This window comes from Crocodylus siamensis, chromosome 3, assembly GCF_052110815.1.
Source record: "Crocodylus siamensis isolate JL-2025a chromosome 3, ASM5211081v1, whole genome shotgun sequence".
Classification (NCBI taxonomy): Eukaryota; Metazoa; Chordata; order Crocodylia; family Crocodylidae; genus Crocodylus; species Crocodylus siamensis.
The window spans coordinates 164,283,104-164,300,166 of record NC_143397.1 but is presented as its reverse complement, the minus strand read 5'-3'; the positions used below and the strand labels follow the sequence as shown (position 1 = coordinate 164,300,166).

At 43.7% G+C, this 17,063-nt stretch overlaps 1 protein-coding gene across 5 annotated transcripts in view; it reads left to right on the top strand.

The window, feature by feature from the left end:
- The first annotated feature begins 701 nt into the window (after positions 1 to 701).
- The window catches only part of LDLRAD4 (low density lipoprotein receptor class A domain containing 4), a 467,644-nt gene continuing 451,282 nt past the window's right edge, over positions 702 to 17,063 (top strand). For 4 of the 5 annotated variants that reach the window (XM_090039616.1, XM_090039611.1, XM_090039615.1 and 1 more), the window contains exon 1: positions 702 to 825. The gene's annotated coding sequence lies outside the window, so the exon portion shown is untranslated. Of the gene's footprint in view, positions 826 to 1,181; positions 1,295 to 17,063 lie in introns of those variants that run through there. The other variant, XM_090039612.1, reaches the window with a different exon arrangement.

The following is a 17,063-nucleotide window of genomic DNA, read 5'->3' as shown; positions in this document are numbered from 1 at the left end:
AATAAGAGTAACCCTTAGCCTTAAATTCACCTCCAGTTGCTTCACTGTGTGTTTAAGGCTAATACCTGTAGCTCAAACCCCAAGAGAACTGTGCAGAGGCGTAACTTGTTATGCTAAATCTAGAGCTGTTTCTTTTTTCTCCCTCATGTCAACATATTTTGGGGTGTGTGTGTGTTTGTGTGTGTGTGTGTGTGTGTGTGTGTGTGTTTCCCACTGCATGGGGGGAAATGGAAATCTTCATTGGGAATAATGCGGCTCGCTGATGCTCTTGTGAAGGCTGGAGGTTGAAGACCCCTGGGATGCCGGAGACCCAGAGTTAGGTAAAGGGTGATATTTAAAAATGTATGTGTGTATATGTATACAAGCATTGGCCATTGCATGGGATGAAATGGAAATCCTCAGTGGGAATAAGGAGGCTGAGCTGATGGTCTTGGAAAGGCCCGAGGGTCAAGGCCCCCGGGCTGGGGGTGACCCGGAGTGACGCTGGAGGCAGGGTCTCAGAGCCCGCCCCTCTGCCTGGGGGAGCCGGGAGAGGCAAAGACCACCCGCCGGCTGCCTCGTGCCCGGCAGGGGGGAGAGGCGGGGCGGGCGGGGGCTGTGGCACATCCAGCCCAGCAGGTGTCGGTGTGGGCCGCGGATGGCGGCGGCGGGGCCGGGCAGGAAGCGTCCCCTCCCCCGGCCGCTTCCTTCCCCGGCGCTGCCCGCCTGTCACCGCGAGCCAGACGCGCTGCAGCCGGGCGGGGAGGAGGCGGCGCGGGCGGGCCGGGCCGGGCCGGGGATGAGCGGCCGCCGGGGCCGGCGCACGCACGGAGCTGGCGCGGGGAGGTGAGAGCGGCCCCTCGGCCTCGGTGGGGTGGGACGGGGCGGCCACGGGGTCCCGGGCCAGGGGGGAGCTACTTCTCAGCCCGGGCTGTGCCTGCGCTGCCGGGACGCCGCTGTCCCCCTGCAGGGAGGGAGGTGCCGGCCGGGCTGCGCCGCGCCGCGAGCATCCCCGCTGCCTGCCCTGCTCCCGCGGCAACTTGTCCCGGGCGCTGCCAGCCCCGGCCGCCGCCGTCTAGACGCCGCTTATCTCCAGCTCATCTCCCCGCGCGCCGGTACCTGCCTCGGGCTGCCTCCCGCCTCCTCGTGTTTGGGGCTCTCGCTTCAGAAAGGGGCAAACGCCAGAGACGGTTTCCCTTTGTTCCGGGGGCTCAAACGGGACGCGAGCGGCCGTGCGTGCTCTGCCCTCGTAGCCCCCGCAAACCCCCGTGTCTTGTCTGAGGAAGTGAGTGGTGTTTAGGGCACTAGGAGTCAGGTGAGTAACTGCAGGTCGTGCCGTCGGGATAGTTGGAGTGGTAAGAGCTGGGTTTTTTATAAAGCCTGGAGACTCTTCTCTCCTCCCCCCCACCCCCAGTCTTTTTAGGAGACTTAAAAAGATTGGTTTCAACGCATTTGTGGGGAGCCGGGAAAGATTAGGGCAAACTGCAGGCAGCATCCTGCCTCAGGCTCTTCAGCAGGGGGGAGGTATTTATTTCGGCAGGAAGAAAGCATCAGAGGCGCAACGATGGATAGTTGCAGACTGACCTAAGAGCTAAGACGATGCAGAACTACAGGAGTCTCCTGAGAAATAGTCTCTGGATGCGATTTTTTTTCCAGTCCATTGAGCATCTTTCTCGGGACGTGAGATTAGGGTTTTTGAGGGTGATCTCTTTTATTGGACCAGGTGCAGGGTCAGGATGGACTTAGAGTACTGCTGTGGTAGTGCATTTGAAACATGAGGAAAGCTACTGTGGTACCCAAAAGCTTGTCTGACAGCCTGGTATTTCACAGAAATACAACATCGGTTTAAATAAAGTTGGATGCGTTGCCAAGTAGAGAAGTACAGTGATAGGGGGTGGGGGATACCTAATGTGTTTCCACTAGCAAGCATTCAAATGGGGCAACTTAGCTGCTTTTGGGAATAGAAAGGGCAGTTTTGCTGGAAAGACTGCTGGGAGACAGGCTTTTAACTAATGAACACTTTGCTCCCAGTTGAAATAGTGACAGTGTTTGATGCATCTTTATCTGTGCCAGTGTTTCGGTACTGAGTATCGAGTTACTGTATGTCACAAAGTCAGGAGTGGAGTGTGTCTGATATACATATCTACAGATACATGGACGTTAATATACCTTCATTGATTCTGCATTTAGGGTTGTAGATACAATTTTATCTCTTGGGTTAGCGAAGATTATTATTACTACACATCCATAAGGCATCCCAGAATTCTTGCTTTCAGTAAGTCAAGGTCCCTGCACTGACCTGGATGATGATAAATGAAAGACTCAAAAAGAGTTAACAGTGTGAGACAGTATATTTCAGTCCTTTGGCTTATGTTAAGTGAAACCTGACAAGCTGTAAATCCATGTTTGATTGATGAAGGGTACAGGGTTAAATGCCTTCGATGCATTAAAAAAAATTGGGGACCTTCGGAGAAATGGCGATTGCAGGGTTAAGAAACTTTTGCACATAGTTCGGAAGGCTTAACATTACTGAAAGAAGAAATCAGAACTAAACTAAACCCTTGTTTGATCTGGAAGTAACTCTTCCCTTTATCCTTCTGAAGTAGATGGAGTACTCCAGTTTTCCATATATGGGAACTTGAAGAAGGGGACCCTGAAAGTGGAGGTTGAGTCTGCTTTATTGTATTTTAAAGATGCCACATCATTCTTGGAAGAGGAGTTTTTTGCCCCAGTGTGATTGTCCAGATTGTAATGTCTTGTTTTTCCTCAGCTGTTGTGAGCTTGTTCTGTTGTAGCTGTCTGGCAAACTGCCCTTTGCCTAAGAAATGAATGCGTTTCAGTGATGATGTATGTATAAAGCCCTTTGGAATCCATTCAGGATATAAAGTACATTGTGAATATAAATTACTGTTAGAATTCACCTAGTTTTCTTAAAATGCTTGTAGTCAGTGTAAACTGTAAGGAAACTGCGTTTAATTCCTTGTGGTAACATGAAGTGCAGTTGCATTTTAATTTTTGCCTCATGAGTGGCCTTGGGGAAAGGTTTTACTTGACCTGGAATTTCTCGTGCTTTATGAAAATATACAAGTGTTCGTGTGTCAGGAAAAGGAAGGGAATCTGTGCAAGTACACAGGAGTTTCTATTGTAGTCTCTGCAGGTTTGGTTTACATAGCCACTGAATTCCTCAATGGCACTCAGCCAGTACCAGCTGCTTGTTAAAGACACTTGTGCCAGTAGGATGGTGCATCGCTTGCTGAGAATTCACCCTTTTAGTCTAAACATTCATACAAACACATTTTTCCTTTTCCCTAGTTGACAGCGGCTTTTAAAAATAGCCGCCTTGCCTGGCATGTTTTGATCTGGAAGGAGGCTAGGGAAGGTAGTTACAATTTCTGACCCTGTTGAACACAATTTGTATGTGTGGCAGACTTCTAAATGTGGATGCTGGAAAACACTGAATGAGGTTAGGCTTTATTTTGTTCTTGCTGAATCTTTAGCACAAACTGCTTCCTTAGTACAAAGTTTTGTAGATGCTTAGCCACACAGTCAGCAAAATCTTGCCTAAGACAGAATGATAAAGAGAATTTAGTAATTGGTTTCTAGTATATATGACAAAAAATGTCTTCAAGGCTGCTGGGTGGAGGTACCAGGAGATTCACCTGCAGTCCTTAATTGGCTGAGGAGTCTCACTGAAGGTAATGGTACTCTTTAGGCAAGCAAAGTGCAAAGGGGCAATTTAAGTAAGTTGGGCAGAGCTGGAGTTCTTGGCTTTATCTTTTGCTATGTGGTATGCAGAAAAGGAATATTCCAATGTAAGAAAATGAGCATTTCCTTCCATTGTGCTGCACATGTGGAATCAAGTGTTCTCTTCTTTTTCTTCCTCCTACTCTTAGTCAGGTGTGTAGTAGCTGGGGAAAAACATGGTATAAGAGAATGTGTATAAATGTAAAGAGAATAGGGGTGCCAGCACTGTTACAAGTTGTCTGTACTTCTGTTTGTGATCTAAATATCTCTTTGTAGCATATGTGCATCTAATAAATGGTTCAATAACATAGCCTTTTACTGGTAACTGTAATGGAGTGTAGGCAGTGTGTTTTGCTACCTATTTTTGTTAGTAACACTACTTGCTTAGTTGTTAGGCAACAGAAACCTGTGGACATCCAATTTTTCATTAATTACCAAGGTAATAGTGCCTCAGTTTTTATTTTCCTCATTAAGATTGCTTCAGTCACTAACACATAAAGGAATGAAAATGAATCATTCTGCGTATTGTGCCATATCCATGTTGCCTGCATCTGGATTCCTTTTCTTTCAAATCTTATTAAAATGACACTTTAAATTGTTTTGCGAGGATCTCTCTGCTGAGCTTGTTTTTTAGCTGGAGGGCTTGGAAATTAAGAACTTAGATGTAATTTCTCTCTTGATTGGCAATGGAGAGCTTTCCCGGATGAAATAAGTTTGCTCTGTGCCAAATGGTTGACTTTTCTAGAATAAAAACTCTAAAGGGTATGCAAAAAGTCCTCTGGTTAATATATTGGCATTCCCAGAACCCACTAAAACTCAGGCAGGTTGCCAGACACTACTTAATGAGGATGCAGAATGTCTGGCAGAAATCCGCATGAACAACAGCAAAGAAGTTGGGGGTGGGAGAGAGTGAGGGAGTGTGTGTGTGTGTATAGAAGGGGAGGGGGAAGCTGCATATCCACACCCATTATTAATTTTTAATTGCTCTACTTTGCAGATAGGCTAACAAATCCTCTGCTGAATTCCATGGAAGCTCTGCATGAGCTCTGTGAGAGTTTGGGCTTGTAGAACTGAAGGAACTGTGTCCTTTTTGTGGCGGAATTGTTTGTTTTTTGTGGAAGTTATTTATGGGTTTGGGTGTTCTGTCACTGGGAAGGGCATGGAAGGAGAATGGCAGATGACAGTGATTTGTATGATGCTTTATTGTCAACTAAAACAGAACAGCATTTAGAAACTAAGTTTGTCGGACAGTTTGTGACAGTGCAAGTTGGTGCTTGCCGGGATCTAGGCAGACAGACTGTTAAAGTTACATGACAGGGCTAAATAAATGACTGCTGTCTGAAGGAGACACAGTGAAAACCTGTGGTCTGTCTTTGCCTGCTGTTTTTCTGCTCACTTATGTTTTGCTGCACGGCAAGTAGACCTGCACACATAATGGATTTCTTTGGTTAGCTGCTGAACCAAGACACTGAAAAAATTTGTTTGTTTCAGGTCAGCCCAAAACAAGTGGGTGGTTGTTTTTCCATTTTTCTGGAGAAATGAAAAACTGGGGAAAAATGTTTTGGGTTGAACATAATATTTTGTTTACGTTTTAGGGTTTGTTTGTTTTTTTTCATTTAAACTAACTTTTGAGATCAAACATGATTTCACATTTTCAGCATGCCTTCCCCTTCCTCCCCCCGAACCACTTAGTGAATTTTGCACAAGTTTATGAACATTTTAGTTGATCCAATTTTTATTTTGACAGCAGCAGATTTGTCCAAAAAAATTGTCTCAACTGTACTGGCAAGTCATCTTCAATCTGATGGACTTTTTGTGACTTTGTTCAGCCACATTCTTTCTAGGATGGTAACCTCTTTTGTGACAGCACAGTAACACTATCTGTCCTAGATTTTCTAGTCATCTTGTATAATATAGACCATAAGGCCTTTTGCTCCATGACCTTTCCACTGAGGTGAAACAGCACCTATATCAGGTTTAAAAGACAAGACATTTCTGATTAAAATGAAGGTGTTTCATTTAGATCCTGAGCTCTTGATATTTTTTTCCTCATTAAGACTGGAAAACATGTGGAGAGAATGAAGGCAGTTGCGTGGTGATCTTTTGAGTATGGTGTAATGAACTTTGATCTGTGTCCACTAAGATTTGCAGTTGGCTTTATGACAAGTACAGTAGGTTTCACTGTCTCTTCCTAGTAGCTGATGGACATTTGGGCCCAAAATTTCAGTTCTGCCCTCCTTTAGGATTGGTTCCAAATAACAGGGCACTACCTCATGGAAAAAACAGACAATGCTATGATGTGGCAAATGAGAACAGAGGTGTGTTGGCATAGTACCTGCAGTACTTTCAGCATGCATGGCACCAGATAACATGATACCTTTTTTTGGGAAATGATCCTAATAGTATATTGATATTTTTATTTCTAGTCCAAAGCCTGTCTTTCAAAAATGGTAGTGGTAACATAGAATTTACTGTTGTATGTAAAACACCAGGCCATGAGAACGCATGGGCATGTATCTGGGCGTGACACTTTACATAGGTATTGTCTCCTGCATAGTTTGCTGTTACTTAATATTTCACTGTAACTAATAAACCTCTGTCTATATACTTTTCTGAGGTTCTGCTTGTTTTTAATGAGGTATCTGTGGGATAGTGTTCTGAAAACATGTTTTTAGCTCAGTCTCTTGGCAGATGACTGGTCTACTTGTAGTTACTGGACTATGAACATCTGTTGGATATGGTCTTGGAACAGTATATCAAATTCTTCTGAAGCAGCAGAAGAATTGTTAATTTTATTTTAGAAGCAGAATCCCCTAAATTTACCTCGGGTTAGAGAATGCTGGAGAACCAAAATGTCATCTTCTAGAGCAGTGGTTCTCAAACTTTTTTTTTTTCGTGAACCACTTGAAAATTGCTGAGGGTCTTGGTGGACCACTTAATAAACTTTTTTTTGTTCTACAAATCAGAGCACACAACTCGTATTTTAATATCAGTAGTCTTACCTTACAAGTACAGATATTCTCGATTGTTCCACAACCTTTCTGCAGACCGCCTGAAATGGAGCTTGTGGACCAGCGGTAGTCTGCAGACCACAGTTTGAGAACCTCTAATCTAGAGGAATTCTGTATTCATTCAAACTCCTGAAAGGAGAGACTTTCCATTGGCCTGCTGACTTTCTGAGCATCTTGTCATCTATTATAGTCTCATCCAAGGCTACTGTACTTGGTCTTTTATCTTTATTCAGTTTTTGCCATTACTGTACTCATTGAAAACAGAAATTTTATTTTAAAAGCAGAGCTCTCACCTTGCTTTGTTCCCAAGAATGTTAGAATAAAACTTGTGGGTTTTTTTAGTAACCTATTTGTATTCTGTAGGTGTGCCAACACAGGTACAGTTTTGGTTTCTCACACCTGAGAACTATTTACATTCTTCTGTTTTATGGGGGGTGGTACGTTCTGTGACTCAGAGGCAGGAAAGATACGCTAGGGCAATCTATTTGACACTTCTCTCTGCCAGCAAGGGTGGTGTGAAACTGTTGTAGAAAATGCATTAATTAATTAAAGAATGATCCACTGTAAATTTTGACTTCAAAAACCCCGTAAAAGGGGCCTTAGGTTTTTTCTGATGGTTTGATCAAGAATTATAAGAAGGTTGTGAGCTCTAGCCAATAGGGATACATAAAGCTATTTTGTGGGAGGTTACCTGAATGTAGAAGCTTTTGTTAAATAAGTGGATGTGTTAACATCATAAGTGTTGCTGTTATAATTGTTAAGTATTCCTTTTTTAACCACAAATTATTAGGAACAGTAATGTCTGTTTGCAGAAAATATTCAGGTCAGACTGGACGATGATAATGGTCTCTGGCCTTAAAACCTCTGAAATCTATTGTTGATGTTTTCAGTGGCAGTCATTTATTGAAAGTGATTTGATGGCCTCTCACCCTTCAGGTCAGAGCTGAGGATTGTAAGGGTTGTTAGGGGGCGGGGGGAAGGGTTACATGGAAATGTTTGTACTGTACCTGGAGAAGTTCAAAGTTGTCAAACTGGCATCTATTATGAAAAACAGAATTCACACACTTTTTTTTTTAATAATGTCGGCTGGGAGGTGTGAGGGTGCTGCTTTTCCATATGGTATCCAAACAAATGCCTGTGCTTGTAATATTTGCCTAGGGTTAAGCAAAATTAAACTGAGCATTTGTAAAAATGTAAGTGGAGATTTTATAGTGCTTTGTCACCCCTAATTGTCCTCCTGGGTGATTTTAGAAGCTAGAACTTGGCATGTGAGCATTAGCTGTGTTGTTTGTGGTAGGTATGTGACGTGTAATAGGTTTGTGTTGAAGCCACCCATACCGGAAGTGGTGGGTCCCCAGTCTTTGGACAGTTCACTTGGTAGGTCTGCCCCAAATCTGTGACCCCCTGCAGCAGCTGGGTGAAATTTAAATTCACTGAAAGTAATGAACAATATGTTGAGTAGCTATACTGCTTTTAGTTTGTGGGAAACTTAAAAAAAATATTAGTTTCAGTCCAATTCAAATAAAAAAAAAAAGACATATTTCCTCTGGACTTTCCAGCTCCAGTCTCAGGTATGTTTGTGTGTTCCAGGATGCCTTCATTGCTGCCAATTACTGCCTTTTTTTCCCCCTTGCTTGCTGGAGTTGACCTAAATAAAACCTTTAGGAGAGCCAAAGCCTCAGCTGCTACTCTGACCACCTCTTCATTCTTTAACCTTTCCCCTGTCTGTCTACCTGACCACAGAGACATGAAAGATGCCACTGCTTTGCTAAAGCAAAGAACCAAAGAATTTTGGAACCCCTGAAAACGCCTTCATTTTCTCATTGGTCAAAACTGAAGCATATGTTCCTAGAGGACTCCAAGGAAGAAGGGAAATGGTCTTCATTTTCCTTGATCTCTGACTTCTGTCTTGTGTCCCTTTTGTGGGAGCTCTTTCATGTAGAGAACAGGCACTACATGGAGTAGCAAAGGCACTATGCTTTTCATGGATTCTGTACTACTTAGTGCCTTAAATAACTCTTAGACAAAAAGTGTTTCCCTACTGTTTTCTATTAGAGGAGAAGCTTAATGATGTATCTCGGAATATTTATACAATTTCTCTAAGAAGAGAGAAGGTTTTTGCATTTCTGTGCTGATAGCCAGTATAGAATGCTCTAAGAGGTGTTGTGTTACTTTACTAGGAATATCTTTTCTAGTTAACCTTCCACCAAGAAAATGAAAGCCATACTAGAATTTTTTTTCTGTAGACCAGGGTTGTCAAAGATATAGTCCACAAGCTGGATCTGGCCTGTGGAGTCCTGTCATCTGGCCCCTACTGCTGCCCCTGGGTCTGGGTTGACCCACAGTCAACTCAGCCTGGCACTGTCCCATGTGCGTCCTGGAGTGGGCACCATTGTGCATTGGATCAGGCATGGGAGGAGGTCAAGGGGGTCTGATCTGGCTAGCCCGTGGACCAGCCAGATGTGTGGCACCCCTGGCATAGACTGTAAGGGCTTGTAATCAGTTAACTTCTGTCATGGGAACTCTTATCTGGGTGAGGGCTTTCGGGGGGAAAAAAGAGAGAATCACACAATTTTTCACTATTGGTTGATATTTTCATATCATGTGGATGCCAAGCAAAGGGGGCTCATAAATTTTTCTAATCTTACTGTTAGTTAGGAGTCAGCTAAGCTGTTTTTCCTTGCTACTGGGATGAGGCAGATTTTTTGTAGTAACCTGGATAAAACAGTCTGTCGCTTTTTGCTTAAAAGATTCTTCAGAAGTTCATAAAAGCCTTGTTGATTTAACATTTGTGTCTTATGGTAATCAGAGTAGATACCAGAATTTTCAGATATTTGCATGAGACCTGCATTTGCTGCCTTCTTGCTCCCTCATGCGTGTTCTACAATGAGGTAGTTTTATGTGTTTTCTTATAATGCAAACAGGATCAGACAAAAAGATTCTGTCAGTTTTATCCAGCTACTGTATAAAATGCACTTCAGTTTCCTTGTGTTCAGGAAATGTTGGCTGATGGTACTGCTGACCAGGTTTCTAACACCTCCCACATATTTGTGCTAGTGTTCCTTCAGAGCAGCTCAGTAAAGGTATTTTCTTTGTCTCTAATAACAAAGGATATAGGAGATGTTTGTTTGTTTGCATCACATTTCAGAGGCAAAAAAACATTCTACAACTGCAGTCCAGTTTAAATACAAGAGTTTCCAGATGAAATCTGTTTAGTCTCCATAGTAGCTGTACAATTATTTCTATATCTGTAAGAAGGATGGCTTTATAAACCTATTGCAGCGTCTCATGGTAAATACTTAAATTCAAGGTCACCCAGCCTCTTCAGTTTTCACAAAGGTCTTCTGGTCAGTCTAGGCCAGTGGTTATGTTCAAGACACTCCTCAGAAAATACCAGCTCTTAGTTTTCACTTGTTTTTTGACTACTGAAATATAATAGAGAAATTCTTATATTGCAGACAACTCGGAAAAACCACAAAAGATTGGACCGGTTTTGACCCTGTAGATTCCTATTTGGAATCTGTGGGTTTCTCTTATGAATTGTGTATAGGAGCTAATACTGGTGGCACCCTGCAGCACCATTATAAGACCCTTGCAGTACCCCCGGGTGCTGTAGCACCTTGGTTGGGAATCACTGGTTTAGGGGCAGTCTTAGGAATTTTCATGTAGATTCTGCTTGCCATAGCAATAACTCTCTTCAACAGGATGGAGTCCAGATCCTGTCATATTTATATTGGTGCTAATAGCAGAATTTATTTTGGATTCCTGTGTTTTGATTCTAAAATTGTGCTCCCTTCTTTCATCACTGGGATTTACAGTAAGGAATCAATAACAGTTTAGTTTAGAAGCTCTCAACATTTTGGCCCTGAGAGTTAGATGAGTGGTGTGGGCCTAGTGCATAGGCGGGATTGGATCCTGCCACCAGGATCAGGGCTGTGTGCTCAATAGGACTGTTTATGGCCTCAGCTGGCTCTCATGCCCTTGGATTGGGCCCTGGGGCCCTGTGTTGCTCCAGCCCAGCCTGGTGTGCTACGATTGGGACCAGGGGTTCTATGTTGCCCCCACAGGGCCATGGCCTGTGTGAGGCCCTTAGGTTGCATGACATGGCACTGGGGACTGGATCTGGCCTGGGGACTGAGCACTCCTGAACTAGTCCATCTCAGAACTTGCTTCAGTACTTGGGAGCATAATGTATTTATTTATTTGGACAAGGCTGCCAAAAACTGTCCCAGTGTCACCAAAATGTCCTTCATCTTCCACATGGTTCTGCAGCTTACTCACTTCTCTGTTTGACTTGATACCTGTTTTTACCAGATTCCGGCTTTCCTCCATACTTCCTTGCTTCGGGGGTGGTGGGGTGATGCTCAGAGCTCCTCTAATCAAAGTGCCACTGGGTCTCATGTATCAGCATCCCCATGCTTAGAAGTGGTCGTGCGGTCGCTTGAACTAAAGCTCGTTCAGTGAGTTTTAGTTCAAGGCCTCCCCATCATCATTTTAAGCGCAGGGATGCTAATACATGAGACACAGAAGACTGGAGCATGGTAATTGCCATGTGCTGGAATTCTAGCGTAGCAGAGCAGCTATACCAAAAACTTCAAGCTCTGGAGAAGAACCTCTATCCTGTAAAATGTACGTCGTGTATGCCTGGATGCTTATCTTGCTCAGGTCATCTGACCTCAGATTACTTCCTGCCCCTTGAGCAGGGGGCTGGTCCCAAAGACCTTGCAAGGTCCCTATGAAATCTATAAAATGTTAGGAAGTCTGTGATCCAGTGGACTCAACTTGTTCATCTGCTCCAGAATATTGCATTCCCCCATCTTGAAGGAAACCATTAGTATGATATCCTTCCTGGGTGGGGAGCTTGTGCAGTGCTGCTTATCTGGGTGGGAATGGTCGTCACAGATTAGACACAAGAGCCATCTGACTTCTAAAGCAAGTAGAAGCAAGTCATGCTGCTACTGCCTGATACGTTATTTTCATGCACAGAGGCATGTTAGGATTTGCAGCTTCACCAGTCAGAACTCTAATTTGTACAACTATGTGTATAAACCAGTGATTTTCAACCAGGGGATTGCGGCACCCTGGGATGCCTTGAGATTCTTTCAGGGGTGCTGCAGAGTGCTATGCAATGTTAGCACTGTTAGCTGTGGAGACACAATTCAGCCCTTCCATCTCCAACACTGCTGAGTTTGTTTGTTTTTTTAGTTTGAAGGGGTTAAATCTCTGTTGCAAAATCCGGGATGATCTCTGATTTCTAATCTCTTTACCAGTCTGCTAGTTGACATGAGAAGAGAGCAAATCTGCTGTCAGTAGCACTAGAATGTGATTTGTGTGTGTGTGTGTGTGTGTGTGTGAGTATGAATATAGATTTCACAGACATTAGGGCTGGAAGGGACCTCGGAAGATCATCAAGTCCAGCCCCCCTGTCCGAAGGGCAGGAGGTCAGCTGGGGTCATAGAATCCCAGCAAGATAAGCATCCCATTTACTTTTGAAGGTGTTCAGTGTAGGCGCTTGAACCACCTCCAATGGCAGGCTGTTCCAGACCTTGGGGGCTCGGACAGCAAAGAGATTTTTCCTTATGTCCAGCCTGAAATGGTCTTGTAGTAGTTTATGACCGTTTGACCTCTTCATTCCTTGGGGTGCTCTGGTGAACAAATGTTCCCTCAGATCCTGGTGGTCACCCTTGATAAACTTATAGGTGGCCATCAGATCACCTCTGAGCCTGTGCTTTTCCAGGCTAAAGAGCTCCATGGCTCTCAGCCTGTCATCATAAGGTCTGTTTTCCTGACCTCTGATCATGCGCGTGGCTCTTCTCTGGACTCTCTCAAGCTTCTCCACATCCTTTTTGAATTGTGGAGCCCAAAACTGGACGCAGTACTCCAGCTGTGGGCTGACCAAGGCTGAGTACAAGGGGAGAATGATGTCCTAGGATTTGCTTGAGAAGCAATGGATGCAAGCCAGTGTTTTGGTCGCTTTACTAGCTGCAGTATCGCATTGCAGGCTTATGTTCAATATGTAGAGGCTTTGCTACTTTAACCAAAAAAATGTGTGTGTATGCATTTGTGTGCAGTGGAAGACTAGTATCTGAATGTGAATGAAGGTTTGCCACCTGTGACAGTCCTGTAAATCTTCATGCAAAGACCCTTATGGAGTGTCTCATGGGTTTCAATACGAGTTGGATTCTGTGGGCATGTCTACATATGCAGTTAGTACACCTGAATAAACCACTGCCACAGCAGCTCGCACTGGAGTTTATTGCTCCTGGGTGCATCACTTGCATGTAGGCATATGTGTTGCGACACAGTAAATAACTCTGCAGTAGGATAGTACTTACATCTGGCAGTTATCTTACAGTGGAGTCTGTTTACTCCGTGCTAATAGCACCTCATGTGGAGATGCTGATGTTTTACTGAAGGGCTAATTAGGCAACTGCAGTAAACATCTTCTGTAGTTGTACCCTGTGAGTGAGTGTTCTCCCCGCTTGCATCCACTTGTAACACTTGCGGGTTAGCGCAGTAACCTGTGCATCAGAAACCAGAAGCAAGCCTGGGCCTTCCCTTTGGCTGGCAGGTAGTCTTAGTGATGTGTGGGAGTCTTCTTGAAAATGAACTTTTCCAGCCAGCAGATCTTAAAACACCTTCAGCTGTCTTGTGAAATAGGAATTTTCATTTCCACCTAGGAGAAATTTTACAACCTTTGCATTCTCCTATGCCTGAAGGAAGGATGAGTGTGCCCGAAACTTACAAATATATATATATTGCAAATATCTAGTTGGTCGAATAAAAGATATAATTTCTGCCCAGTGTTCTGATTCCTTTTGCCATTAAATAGGCATTTCCAATAGAAAATGCTCTGTAGGAAAATTTCTGACCAGGTTTATGTAGAACTCTAGGTTTTCTGGGTTATTTTCACTTTTTCCTCAGTCTGCTGAAGTCTCTTCTTCTAGTTCAGTGTAGTTTTTCACTATGGCACTTCAGATATATAGGGCTATAGCAAAACTCCTTTGTTTCTGATTAATGGATTGTTTCTTCTTCTTAATTGTTTTACCAGATGAGTATTTCTATTGTTGGGATAGTATTAGCATTCAAACACCATTATGGTTGAGGTGGTTTATCTTCCTGATGAGGTTCTTTACTTTTCAGTCTGATGATTACAATGCATTGGTTGGCAGCATTCTAATCTCCTTGTTAGTACTTTCAAGTACCTGTATAGTTGCAAATCCTTCAATTTTCTTTCCCCTCAATGTCTTATTTTCCAGATTTATTTACCTACTACTAATTCTACAGGGTTGGTTGCTCCCACAATCTGATGAAGACCTGGTCTGAATTTGCTTTTTGCTTCAGTTTGTTCCTAATTGGGTCTAATTACAAGTCAAAACTGCTCCATTCTTGAGAGCACATGAGGTGTCTCAGGTCCCTTCTGACCCTACTAACTGTGAAACTATGACTAGCTATATAAGATAGTTGGCCACTCAGCTGCCTTTCTTCTGCTAGTGGCCAGCAGTTCACCTGAGAAGTTCTTGCTATGTAATGTTCCTTTTTAATGATTCAAAGATGTTTATTTAGGGTTTGGAGGAAATTACCTTTCTGACCATCTCATCAGGCAGTTAGGGTGGTCTTAATATGAGTTAAGATGAGGGATGAGTTAAACATAGTGACCCAAATTAAGAGTGCTTGTTAATATGTGAGAGTCCTTAGCTATAATGCTGAGTGTTTTTTGTCAGGTAGAAATGTTACAACACAATATAACGCTGGTTATGTAGAATTAAAAATGGGAGGAAAGAGAGGAGACAAGAATGTCCTGAAAAGAGAGGAGAATTACTCTGAACCTGTACCTCAGTGACTTTTTTGTGTACAATCGACTTTAACAGTTCTGTCAGAGTCAGTCAGCTTGCTTGGTCAATATAGGCTTAAACTGGCCCATCAATATATTAGTCAATTATAGACAATATATCTTGGACCTGTGCAATGTCAAACTCAGGGGTGGGCAAAGTTCGGCTCGGATCCAGCCAGCACTGGACTCCTATTTCCCAGCAGCCCCTGCCCACATGGCTGGGGCTGGTTTTCATGGAGACCCCAGCAGCAGCAGCCTATGATAGCATGGCAGTGGGGTTTCCTTGGAGACCAGCCCCAGCAGTGCTGACAGAGCGTGTGGCAGGGTGGTAAGCTGCTCTAGGGCTGGGATCTGGCAATGGCAACAGTGTGGCCCAGAGCCAGGGCACAGTTATGATCTGCAGTCTGCATACTCTGGCCAGGAGCATGCAGGCAGCAGACAGCTTTGCCCTGGCTCCTTGCAGCAATGATATGGCACAGAGCCAGGGCTGAGCTGGGATCTGCATGCTCCAGGAAGATTGTGGCTCTGCCTTGGCTCCAGACCATGATGTCACCACTGCAAGATCCCAGCCTGGCCTCAGAGCAGCTCCCTGCCCTGCCAAATGCCTTGCTGGCGCTGCTGGGGCTGGTCTCTAGGGAAACCCTGGCTATGCCCTATCATAATGCAGCTGCTGCTGGGGTCTACAAGGAAATGGGCTCCAGCCAGGTGGGCAGGGGCTGCTGGGGAATGGAGTCTGGCCGTTGGCCAGATCCACCAATTTGCCCACCCCGGTCTAACTTCAGTGGTGAAACAGCCTCTAGTGAATTTTTTAACCAGAATCTTGAACCAGTGAAAATATAACATAAAAGATACTTTATGGGTGAGATAAGTCTGTCAGAATAATTATCTTACCTGTTCTGTTTTTCAGTCTGTAGCATCATTTTTGTTCAGGGTTTTTATAACAAAGTAAATTACATGCTATAGGGCACAGTTTTCTGAACATTACTTGTAGTATTGAAAACTTAGGCATGGGATAAACAAATGATATTGTAATTAGGTATGTGTGTTTTCAGCAAAACTGTCAGAATGTAAAACTGTCACATTAATTAGGGTTTGATTAAAGCGGTATGTCGTTGTAAAATATCCTCTGCAATAACTATTTCAGTGCAAAACGTTATGAATAACGTTCTCTTTGTTGTGTCAAAGGGTCCGGCAGGCAAAAATGTATTATATTATATATACATGTATATTTACACTTAATTGCATGGGGAATTTAATTATCTTCTATATCTGGAAATCTTTTTCTCATAAAGTTAAAAAGAGGGAAAAAAGACAAAACAGTGGTGGTTTACAGTATCTTTGTGTTTTGTCATCTTGCTTGTATAGGGGCTGTAATGGGTAATAGCATAAATAAAGTAGAATAGTGAGAAAAATTAGTTTAACTGTACAAGGTGGTCTGTCACTTTAAGGATGGTAGACAGCCCTGGGGTTGGAGCCCAGCTGTGGGTGATTACCAGCCAGTTAAAAGGCCAAGGGGAGAAAGCAAGGAGCTTGAGCTGGGAAGGAGCAGCTTACTGGTGGGAAGCAGACTGAAACCCAGAGGGGCTTGCATATAGGAAGTGCCAGGCTAAAGGGCCCTCTTCTGCTGCCTGGGAAAAAGCTAACGGTTTGCTTTACTGGTTTGTTTGCTTGGACCAAGGATTATTGTTTCATATGGTGAGGACAGGCTGAGGGGCTCCCAAGGGAGCAAAGCCAGATAGAGAGGCTGCAGGCACCCAAGCCTGCTCACGGACTATTGTTTGGACTTTCTGAAATGCTCTTAAGGGGTCAAAGCCTGCCTGCATAGTAGCAGGCCCACTAACCCACTTATACCAACCTTCTTGCCTCATGCTTCGTAAGTTCGTGAATATTTGAAATAGGTATGAGCTGGCTGCAAAAGCAAGCAAGAAATTTGAAAGACTCCTAAGCAAGTTAATGTAAAAATACTGCGATTTTTGCAAGAGTACATCTATGTTTTGAATTCTTCTTTCGTATTCAGACATCTCTGCCCACGTATTCTTAAATGTGCAGTTGGAAACTGTGATTCTGCTTTTGTTTCACTTCTGAACTTACAGTTTAGTTAGGTTGTTGCCAGAACTGTTTAATTTAAAGGACCATCTACCACGCAGAAATGTCAGGCTCACTCTTGGACACATTTCTCATGGCTAATTATATCTCTTCCTCCCCCGCCTCTCATTGTTGTTCATCAGATAGTTTCTCTTTCCGCTTCCAACCCCATTATTCTTCCTTCTTCTGAAAAGGATTTTTAAACAAATTTTAAGGGCTATGTCTGAACCTGGTCATGTGAAACGACAGTTAGCAAGGGGAACCATTTCTTCCATGTTTGGGCTACTTAACATAATCAGACCAGAGCAAAGAGCACATATTGATGACACTGGAGGGGCGGGGCAGGGGGAAGATGCTCTGCAAAGAAAAAGGCTGTACTATCTTATTTTTTCCAGGGGCAAGGTATAAGC